The sequence below is a fragment of the Molothrus ater genome, chromosome 4, assembly GCF_012460135.2.
Source record: "Molothrus ater isolate BHLD 08-10-18 breed brown headed cowbird chromosome 4, BPBGC_Mater_1.1, whole genome shotgun sequence".
Classification (NCBI taxonomy): Eukaryota; Metazoa; Chordata; class Aves; order Passeriformes; family Icteridae; genus Molothrus; species Molothrus ater.
In genome coordinates this window covers 16039150-16051334 of record NC_050481.2, presented here as the reverse complement: position 1 = coordinate 16051334, position 12185 = coordinate 16039150, and positions in this window count along the sequence as shown.

The following is a 12185-nucleotide window of genomic DNA, read 5'->3' as shown; positions in this document are numbered from 1 at the left end:
CACTTTCTCAGCCCTATGCTGCTCTCCAAATACTAAAATAGCCCCTTGGCAGCCTGTGCTTTCCTGACATTAATTGCAGTTTCAGCAACCCCTGTCTCAAAAAACCAACTCTGTTCCTGGGCTATCATCAACCTTTTGAATGTGTTTCCATAACTTTTGTGTCCCTGAAACTTGTGCATGCTGCAGGAGCAGTGTGCACTCACTGCTGCTTTGTGATGTCTTTTGTCAAGGAGTGGGGTTCCCAGAGTTCCCACTGGCTTTTCCTCCTCTCCTGCTCAGTATTGCTGGATCTAGCAATTGGATCTAGCCCTTCATGTTGCAGCATTAAGACTGTGTTTTACACTGTTAGAGGCATCTGCAAAACTTGTAGATTGTTTAGTGAAATCTTGATTTTACTGCTGGGCAGTTCCATATGAAGAAATATTGTAAATGGAAAAAATAGTTCAGATTTTTTTTTTTTTCAGTTTCCAAAATGCATCTGTTTTTCACTTGTTCCATGTGAGGTTTTCCCAGATGCCTGCTGTACCTTTTTACTTGGAAACTACAGCTGTGGTAAATTCAAGTCTTTGTTTAAATTTTCATTTGAAAGAATCAGAAAATCCTGTCAGCTTAACAACTGTAAAGGAGTAATTACTTAAACAATGTAGTATCTTGAGAGAAGTTAGAATCTTTTGGACCAGGGAGGTTGTGGGCAAAAGGTAGCTGGGCTCCAGCCCAGGACATGGCAGGCAGGTCAGAACTTGAGGGCCATTGGGGATGTAAATCTTGCAGTCAATGCAGAAAATCTTTTCTAAGATTTTTGTCCCACACAGCTGAGAGAAATGAGACTTTTACCTTGATTCTATTCAGTGCTAAGTAGAATAGTAAGCTGAGTGAAGGGAGTAGATTAGAATAAACAGTCTGGCTGAGGTAGAAGGGGAAGAAAAATCTGCAGATCCTGGGCACAACATTTATTTTAGCACCCTGAACCTGTCTCTTGACAGCCAGTGGGTTTTCTGTGATAATTATTAAACAAGAGGCAAAGGGTTCATTGTATTTCTGTAGCCAGTGGAGAAGAATCACTCTAGACAGAGGCATTACTTCCCCCTGCTGTTACTTTGTGTAAGGGCAAGAGTTGCCCTGGAAAACAGAAAATCCCACACTGCAATTTGGTAGCTGACACAGCACAGTTCAGACATGGTCCTGGTGCATCCCTGTTCCTCTCCAGTGATTCCTTGGCACTTTGTGAGCGGGACAGACCGTGCACCACAAGAGTGCAATGACTGGTGGCAACTGGAAAATGGCAAACTTGTTTGCAAGAATATTGGTAAAGAAATAAATGTGGAATTTTTTTAAAGTATCTTTTTTTTTAAGCAGTCCAACGGCAAAATAATTTTCTTTATAAATCCAGAAGTAAGCATGGGAAAATGGGACACAAGAGCTTATATTCTTTAAAACACAAATGTACATTTAAAGCTGAGGAAGTAGAAAATACTATCTTAAAACTAAAAATATGTGAAATGAAATTAAAGCTCTAATTTTACTTCCAGTGATAGTAAAAGTTCAGGCTTGGGGAACTGGATTAAGTGGAAGGAGGCTGGGCAGTAGCTCTTGTGTCTTGGATGAGGGCAGGTAGCTAAATGTGCTGTTACTGTTGTGATTGAGAACTCACCTGAATAGGAATCTAATAAGGGATTCCCTCTTTTCACAGAAAATCTTAGGACAAAGAGTTGCAGCATAGCAATCAAATATGAAAGAAGATTGTGCAGCTGACAGGTAGTCAGAGCAACAGGGCTGCAGGAATCTGCTCTCATGAAAAAAATTATCTGGAGATTATTTTTCATCATGGAGGTGAACAAACCATCTCATTGATTTGTTCACCAAATTAGAAATTCTTGGAATTGATGGTTTCTACCTTATCAGGGATGTGCTGTTTTGATTTTTTTTTTTTTTTAAGATTGTGTCTCTTTGATTGAGATGACTTTATACCACATTCATTCACCATCTGATGGGCAGAAGCCTTTTCTTACTTGAGTTCTTTCAGGAATCAGCTGTACTTTGAAGGAGATGTAAAGAATCTGTGAATCATAGAGATGGGTTGGGCTGCTACAGCACTCTAATGTCAATTTGCTTTTCTCATCCCATTAACTAATAATTTACATGTGAAATTCTTGTTGCAGTGGCCCTGCTCCAGGAGTTCTCCTGTCTGGATTGGTAAAGAGCCTCCCTGAGTTTCCATCACTGCTCAAAGTGCGCAAGTCACAGAATTGAATTTCTTGCCACCTTTTTTTCATTCAATGCCTGAGCTGGAGCCTTTGGACAAAGCAGCTGCACGGTCTGGCCTTGGTACCTGAGGGCTCCCTGAGTGCCTCCTTCTTGGGGAACAGGGGTTTGGTGATTTTCCTTGTCAGAAAGCCTGTCTGTGCAAGGAAATTCTCTGCTTGTCTGAAAGGCAGGGAAAGGGCAGCACTGATGTCTCCTCTCCCTTCCATCCCTTGTAGGTCAACAGGAACAGCTTCAAATCCCAATTCTTACTACTGCCTCTGCAAGCTGAGAGTAAGAAGTCCTCTCTCCAGGGAAATTGCAGGTAAGGCTGGAGCTGCTGGGACAGGGAGCTCACCCTGAGTGAGGTAACTCCTGACTCCAGTCACAGCCAGTGACTCCAGGGGAAGATGGCAAAGCCTCCATGGAAAAACCCGAATTTCAGAAGTGAAGCCAAAGCTGTTTATTATTATTATTTTTTTCCAATAATCCAATGTTTTCTGTGATTGTACATTGAGGTATCTCTTCAAATAATTAAATGTATGCAAAGACATCAAGTTCTGCCCACAATAATTTCAATGTTTGTGACAGCAGCATTGAAAGGAAGGGAAAGCTCATAAAGGAGGGTACCTAAGGTTTAACTTTTCCAAGCAGCATCCATGTTCCATTAGAGCAGTTGTTTGCCTGGGGCTTGGTGAGGAAAGGCAGAAAGAAGAGGAATCAAATAAGTCCAACAAAAGGATACAGAAATCAGTTTGGGTAAATACAGAATTGTAAAAATACCAGGGGAGAGTCTTTGGAAGAGAAGCTGCTGGAGTTCTCACGTCTGTTTTCCTGAGGTCTGCACCTTAGGGGTCAGAATTTGAGTAAATACCATCCCCAGCCCCATGGATTAGGAGGCATCCTAGGGTTAGGAGCAGGTGTGGACAGTTTCTTGTAGTGCCAGGGGTCCCCTTCCTCAGCTTCAGGGAATCTCTGGATTAGTCTGTGCCCAAGCGTGTCAAACAGAACTTGGCTCACCAGGGTACAGCAGCAGTTTGTGGTCAGGAGGGGAGCACTGTCTCTCCCAGGCTGACTTTGTTTCATCCTCCAGGTGCCATCAGGGTTTATTTATGGTATTTCTGCAAATGCTCTGCTGTGTAGTGCTAATCTTTCCTCTTTCTTTTTTGAGATGCAGTCTTGAGCATTTCAACGGGACTTGACGCTGTGATAATTATTTGTTTTAAAAGCTTAGGAACTACAGAAATTGTCATCTGCCATCTGGTTAAGCAGACAAATCATTTCAGTTCAGGTCCAACAAATGCCAGCTCTTACAGATAAGAAGCAGTGTGGTAGGGCAAAGGCTCAGCTGCCCTTCTGATTAGATTTTGCTTGGCTTAACAGGGAGAGGAAGGTTTTAATCCAAGTCATCCTCACTAATGGTCTCAGGCTACAGTATAGATGTTCCTCAGTTCTGCACTGTACTTTGCTAAAATATCACAAATTTCTAAAGAGGAATGAAATGTTCTCCCTGCAGATGCCAGGATGCTTTTTCCAGGTTCTCAGTACAATCCACTTGGAGAGACAAGCCCCAAAGCAATTGATACCAAGCTGTTTTCTTCTCACATCAACTCACCTGTTCCTGCAAATTTCATGATCCCACTAAAAAAGCTAGAGGGCTTTTTAAAAGGAATAATTTCTATTGGTTTTGAGCTCAGGTTGGTTTGCATAAGAAATTACTTCAAGGCCCTGAGAGAACCTAAGGGGTTCCTGTTCTTTAAAAGGGAGTTACATAAATCAAGATTCTGTCTACTCCCATGCTATTTTCTTCCTCATCTTCTTGCCTCTGCAAAACATGTGTTCTCCAGTTTATCTAAAGGAGAAAAATTGCATTTTCATTCAGTTGTACAGACCAACAAGGCAGTGCTCTGCATCTTCCCCGACCACCAGGCAAGAAGAAAGATTTCTGGCACCCCATTAGGAACACCCAGAGTTGTGATGTTCCCAGTGGTTCCTGCAGCAGTGTACAGGGCAGGCTTTCATTTGTTGCTTTTCTGGCACACACTCGTTCTCTCTTGGCTGGCTCAGCAGCATTTAGCAATTGTTCCTTGCTTACGTGGAATTAGTTCTTGGATTAGAATTCAGTCTCTCTGTGCAGTTAATTTGTTGAACTGTGTGGTAAAAGAAATGTTATTTTGCCCTTAATCATTGTTAACAGAAACATAACCATGACCAAACTCTCTTGGATATACATACATTTTTCAATATAATGTACAACAAAAGGCATTGTATTAAAATTTTCTATTGAGTGTCAATGGTTTTAGTTACAACCTATAAAATTACACTTAATGAATGCCATAATGTTTCACTTACCAGTGTCTCTGTCTGTTACAAATGCTGAACTGGGAGCTGCCAAAGGAGTATTGCACTGACTCTCATAATAATAATAATAAAAGGGTTCATTGCAATCATTCCACATAATCCTCCATAACTTGCTGTTTCCAAGTTTGTGATGCTTTGATGCTTATTTGGCTACAAAATGAAAGCCTTGTCTCCAGATAATGAAGGAAAGGAAGGTTGTCCTGGACCATTTGAAGTCTGAGAATATTTGCTTCTTTCATTGTTTACAGCTAGACTTGAGAAGGATCAAAAAGATTTTTGCAGGACTAGCTTAGTGTAAAGGCTTCTTTCTGACTTGCAGCAGAGGCAGTGACCATAAAGGAGGTATTATCTTTAGGAATTAATTACACGGTAATTAAAGCAAACTACAGATTGTTTCATACAAGAGGGACAGGGAGTGGAGAGCTTTTTCAATATGGAAACAGCTTCTGTACATACAAGCCAGAAAGCTTGATTTCATCTAAAACCAAAATTCTCTCTTTACTGAAAACTTCAGTTTATTCTTACTCTTTTACACCTGTTTTGGAAATCAGCAGACATCCAGATTGCCATTAATGACTGCACCTGATTTCCTTCAGGAAGCTGTACCTAATTATCCAAATGGAGCACTAGGACAAAACAGAGTGAAACAGATTAAAAACGTTTTCAGCTTGGTTCTCCATTTGAATTAACTCCATTGGAATGACATTTCCCTGCTCTTAGGATCTGAAGTGAGTGTTTTAGTGTATAGAAATGGAGAAGAATTCCCCTAAGGAGTCTTCTAACAATTCTTACTATATTTTGTTATTTTCAAAGGCACATCAACACAAAGCAGCAGGATATACAAGCAGCTAAGAATGTCCACTGTTGAGAAAAGGGCATTTGGACCCCACGTGGAAGAATACAAGAGGGAGTAGCAGACTAAGAATGGTGAGTCCTGTTTCTGATGGATGAGTATCTACTCAGATGAACTAAAGCAAAGACTGAAACAAGGACAAGGTTAAGGCACTTAATAGATAATTAACCTGTTTTAAAGGAAATCAGACCTATTTCGAGACTAATTTAGTGAGAGAAGTTTGTATTTCCTGATCAGACCCCAGGATCAGAGGTGTGTTATTCCTGAGTCAGTGGCCTTGGGAAAGAGATAAGCAAGATGTCAGCAGAGTTGGGGTTACACCAAGACCAAGAGAACCTGTCCCCCCCAGGGCAGGGGGCAGAGCTCATGATGAGATAAGGATGAACTTGGTAAGGAGATTCACATGGGGGGTCCTGTTGTGAACACAAGTTTCTTTTGGTAAGGAAATTCACCTTCATTCACAATTCAAAGTGGGCTTTCCAATGGCAAAAGCATTTGAAGAATTAAGATCAGAGAGGAGAGAAATCAGAGATCCAGTTGGAGGCTAGGATCAGGGTCTGTGTGAAGGTGATAGAAAAGACTTCCAAATGAGCATAAGCAGCCCTAACCCTAACCTGACATACAGTTTAATACATGGAGGGCAGAGACCACCTCTTGTAAGTGTAGGGAAGAGAGAATCTCCATCTAAACCAGTGAATAACCTACCAGTGCACTCTGTCCATTCCTGATGGACACAGATCTTTAAGGTCTTACACTACCATGCCCACCAAAAGCAACAAGAACATGGAAACATGAAAGGTAATCTCTTGAGCTCTGTTGTATATATAAATGCTATCTAAAAAGCCTCTTTATCACGATAACTGCTACCAAAAATCCTGTGTATTAACAGAATATAAAGTGCTACCTAGAAAGACTTCACTGTATTTTTCCATGGCTCATTTGAGAGGTCCCAAAACACTCTGACTGGGAAAAGGGTAGAAAAGTCACAATCTCACAAATTGTTTCTAAAAAAACTCCCAAACCCCCCCGATTTATGACAGATTCTGTTTGATTCTATTTACAGAGAATCCTGCTGTTAAGGGAAATTGATATTGGCACTGACACCTTCACAAAATGCTACCAAGGATAAAAATGAACCATCAACATCACAGCTGTGGGAAGGTGTAAGTAGAACTGGCTGTCAGGTTGACATGTAAATATGTATATTCCTGTATCACTGTGATGCCAAATGTTTGAAGGAAAAATTGTTATTGCTACTGAGAATATCCTTCTCAACCTCTTTACACAAGTAATAAAAATACTGCAAAAGCTATGCTGGCCCATTTCCTGGAAATGCCAATTTCTGTTTGTTGGTAGAGGCAGGCAAGAGAGCTTCTGACAAATATCTAAGTACAACATGTTCAGCAGAGGCTTTCACCTGCCTCTGACTTGCAGGCTGAGAAGTGCAAATCATGTGTGACATGTCTAGGCAGGAGGAAATCAACCACCAGTCATCAGCTGATAAAGCCACAGAAGAAGATGTTTACTCCCATTTTGGTTTCTTTGGTTACTGGTTTATTTTTTTTTGAGTATGAGATTTACTACTTTTGTAACAACGTTTGCTTAATAAACCAATTTGCTTTTTTGCTGCACATTTTTCTCTAATAAAGACATTTATATTGCTGAATTTTTATTTCCTCTTCTAAACACTGACATTGCCCTTTAAACATGAGGTTATATACCAAGATATTTGTCTTCAGCTGTTTTGCAGACAGTTGATGTTTAGAAGAACAACTTTTTTCAACAACAACAAATAAGGGTTATCCATTTAACCTGGGATTGTGTTGTTAAAATCTGTGTTGTTCTTCACATATATCAAAGTGCTCCTCCAAATCATTTACATCTGGCAGCTATTTTTTCCATACATCAGTTGTGTTAAACATAGGTTGAAGTCCATGACTGAAGCTATAAGACAGTGGCTTATGCCACATTTCACAAAAATCTTTCAGATACTGCCCTGGATAAAGACAATACCCACACCAAAGTTCTTCCTGAAAAGGAAAAAAATTAAAATTTACATATGATGTCTAAGCATGTGAGGCAGATGCCTCACAGATGCCTATCTTTAACTTTCCAAAACACAGAAGCCCCTAATGGGACACCCAGCCTTTCCCAAACCCAGGCTGCACAAACCCTTCTGGGTTAACAGGAATTGACAGTAATTCTGGCAGCCAACACTGCCCTCCAGTGTGGGTTGTGTTAACTTCTTTCTGCAGTGTCTTCCTTCTTCAGGTTTAATAAATGGATTCAGTGTCCATTACTGAATGTGCCATCCCATGACTTCATTTAACTTTATCTTAAATGTTGATTTTATTTTAAGAAAATCATATTTAAAGCTATCATTTATCAGCTGTGACTCTCCTTTCTGTGTACTACTGCAAAAATAAAAATGAATGTGCAAATACATTATTAGTGGAGCTATAATTTATATTTGTTTTGTTGTATTTAGTATTTTTTCAAAAGCTCTACAGACCCACCAGATCACCTTCACAGATGATGTGTAACACGTTGTAGATTTGCTTTCTGCAGTTATAACAGACATGATGGAAGTCAATATTATTTCACTATTCTCCCTGCAAATTTCTGATAGTCCATGTGGTATATATACACATATAAAAACAGAATCTACATTTCAAATCAAAAATTCCCTCCAACACCCTCAAAGCTTAAAGAACTGTTAATTTCTACAACCCATCTCATAGGCAACACACTGCTTGTATATACACAAACACCTCAATCTCATTTAAAAACAACTGGTGTTACAAGCATAGCTGATTTTAATTTATTACTGTATTATCTTTTTGTATCACTCATCTGAATTTCAATCCCAAATTGCATTAAAAGAGAGTTTCAGTGCTAAGACAGAGGATGCTCAATATTCCCAAACACCAAGTTGCAGAAAGGTTTATTGAACCCCATATTCTCTGTACGTTTATTAACATTTTGAACAGCCACTGGAGTTTGCATTTCATAGGAAAAAGAAGGGGTGAGGGGGCTGGGGGATGTGTCTGTGTGTCTGTCTGTGTTTTGCACTGTATAGAATAATTTCTGGTCCAAAATATGTGTGTACAATTCCTGCTCAAAACTGTCCACCTCAGGGACTGCTTTTTGCAGAATTTGGGCAAACACTTCACTGCACTGTTCTGTGAACGTGGGATGTGTTTTAATATTAAAAAGCATATATTATCCTAAATTAAGATACTTCCCAGAATTATTCAAAGAAATGGTCAATTCAAAGTCATGGTGCTGTAATTCTTTACTAAAACATACTGGAGAAGGTGGCTGGACCTTCATTCACCAACATTCCAATCTAGAGGTCAAGCAGGGAGGCTGAGATTGTACCTGTGATTTTCCTGGGAACAATGAATGATCCCTTTGGTTCCAAGCACTACAAGCTGCTGGTTTGTGATGCTGTACTTGCCCCTACAAGCAGCCATGGTCTCAAAGAGCCTCCTGTGCTGCCTGAAGTGGTGCAAACCCCTCAGTGCCCACAGCCATGCTGAGCTCCCTGGTCTGTATCTCATCTGATCTGTGAGTAAATAAATTCCGATGCAAAGGGTTCGGCTTAGCTTCTCCCCAGGCCCCTGCTGGCACCAGCAGTTGTTCCCAGTCTTTCTCTTGCAGCAATAGGGGAAGTTTTGTGCCAGGCAGCTGTGACTGCCAGTGTCAAGGGTCAGCTCCACAGCCTCTTGTCTTTGTCACCAGCTCCCACAGCTGGCTGGCATCCATTTATTCTATTCTCTCCGTTTACAATCAGCTTGAGACTTTCTGCTGCACAAACGCTGCTTCCCCCTGTGACCCCAGCAACCTTGACTCAAAATGATCTGTGCTGGTAAAACCTGAGGTAGCTTGGCTGTGCCCTGGGCATTGATTCAGTTTCTGTCCCATTGCACCACCCTTGTGTAGGGACACAGAGTTGCCAGATGCCATCAAGGGGCAGGACTCGTCACATTTTCAGTTGTGCACTGACACAGCCCCAGAAATGATCCCTGGGGTACCCCCTGGCTTCCAGGCTGGTGCCTCAGCTGGTTCTCAACCCCCTTTCTGTCTGTATTTCATCAGGTCATCCATGAGGATGGATTGGGAGACAGAGGCAACAGCCTTGCTACGGTTGAGGTAAACAACATCCACTGCTCTGCTCTCCTCCACCAAGGCTGAGATTACAGGGGAAAAGGCTGATGGGTTGGTGAAGGTTGGCTTATCATAAATCATTGCTGGCTGCCAGTCCTCAGGAATCTACCCCATCACCATGACCACTCAAAGATCACTGAGCAATGGCCCCTAGCCACCCTTCACACAATATTAGGAGCCTTCCTCTTCTGGATTTATTAGCTGTGGGCTCCTCATTCCTCATTTTTAAGGAGGCTATAATAGCAGTGTAGAAAGCAATCCCCATTTTTAATTTTTCACCAATAAACCTTTTCACGGGAGCACCAACAGAATAAATTCTAATTTACAGATTACTAGTCCCAAGGTGGCAATGACAAGCCAGAAAAGAGCATAAGGCAATCACATTTCTATCACTCCATCTGGGAGAGGCAAAAGCCGAGTGTCTGCCTCAACAAAGACCATGACACACAAACATGTTGCCATTGTTTTCCATTCACCCTGAGAAAAAGACCTGAAGGAAAAAATGCTGGTTTTGTTCTTCACCATTCTCCAGAGACATTTTCTGACTTGAAATCTGAGACCAGTTCTCTGATCAGAATCTTCCAACATCATCTCACTGCTCCAAGCCATTCCAGTGGACAGTTAGAAACTTCTGGAAAAATTCAGGAGTGAGGGTAAAAGTACAGGACAACCTTGTAAGAATTTTAGTGAAATGGGAGTTATGCTATTATATAGTTTTGTATCTCTTGCACAAATGAGTAAAAAAAAAAAAAAACTCATAAGCCTTCTGACCCTCTGTTTTTCCTTAGGGAATTCTAAATCTCCAAGCTGATAAATCACTTCTCCCTTCAGTTCTTTTTAAATAAAAATGCTGAAGTCCTATTACACTTTTCTAGGCCTCAGGCTACATTAAAAAAAAAAAAGCCTGGGAGAGCAACAACCCTGCAGTGAGCCTCTGGGGAGGCAGTTTATGGCAAAAGTAGGAGAAACATTGTACTACAGATCCAGTTGGAGAGCCCTGAAGTGGGCTGTTCTCTTTGAAATATTTTTTTTCTTTCCTCCCACTCCCACTTTAGTCCATCTTTGCATAATCTCTTTTATTTTGTTCCAAATCTCTTTTATTTTGTTCAAGTGAAGCAGCAGCAAGAAATTCCCCCCGCTCTCTATTTTTTTTTTTTAATTGAGAAGAACTGCTGGTACTCAGCCTCTGGTGGGAAAAAGCATGGGCCGAGGCAGAGTCCTGGCTCCCTTCTCCCACATTATTCACTCTGGTGCAGTTAGAAGCCAATGCACACTAATTGCTGTGATCCCCCCATTTGGCTTTTAACTTAAATAGCCATCTGTAGGAGAATCTCAGCTGCTTTCAGCAGCCAGAAGCACTTGAAAACAGCAGCCCCTAACATTGTTTAATTTTTACTTTGAGGTCATGAAAAAGACCACTAACTGTTTCAATGAAACTCCATAGGATGGGCTTTGGCTGGATGATTTGTTTCTGCTTTAGGATTTAATTTGAACAATATGGACTTCTCCCCATTAGCATAAAATAAATCAGCACTTTGCACTAGTTTCCCACGCATCACTTTCCACAGGCTGCCAGCACTAGGGATCATGGGGACAGATGACAAGCACTCAAACTGCTTACATCTATTACAGTTCACTGGTCACATCAGCTCCTGGTTTTGATCATTCTTTACCTTGTATATCACTGTTACTTGCTTCCCACAGTCCCCAGGCTTAATATACACATGCCTTGTAATTCAGCCACACAGCATATTTAGACAGTCATAAATTCAAATCAGGTAGCAAGGGTTTGAATAATAGAAGACATTTTTTTCTCAGTAAGGCAGTTATTTGAAATACACCACAGCTATAGTCGTAGGATTTCAAGGAGATCAAGTATCAGAACTCATATTTTCCTTCCCCAGCTTTCCATATTCATGTTAGCACATAAAATGTTGCTTTATATAGAAATTATTTTGTTCCACGAGTCTAACTGAGATAACTTTGAGATTTACTGAGCTAGAGTCCAGGTATGGCACTTCATCTTCAAAATCACATGGGATGAAACAAATGATCCAAGTTAATGAAGGGAAGCCATTGAGCTTCATTAGCTGGAAAGAACAGGGTATTTTTCCATGAAAGATTTGCAGGCTTCTCCTTCCCCATTCCACCACTCCTGCCTTGCTGCTCTGTGCCGCAGGGGACATCACCACACTGCTGCCCCACCCGAAGCTGATGGGCAGCCAGAGCTGCCCCATCCCTTTTCCTGGCACCCCTCCAGGCTCTGTGGTGCCCTCCCCCCTTCCCCACAGCCATGCCCTGCTGGGAGCTTTCCGTGTTTGCCCACACAGCAGCCCCTCACCCTCAGCAGGACCAGCAGCCTCCAGCTCTACACCAAAGAGAGAGCAGAGGAAAGGGATTCCTGCTGAACAGCAGTGATGGACCCAACAACATCCCTGCAGCCAGTGCCACACTGCTTGCTGCATTTCCTCCTGGGCTAAGCAAAGCTAAGTGGGCACACTTGGGTGTTAGTTGTTGCAACCATGAGTTCTGAGGACCAAGAAACTACTTAAAATTAACC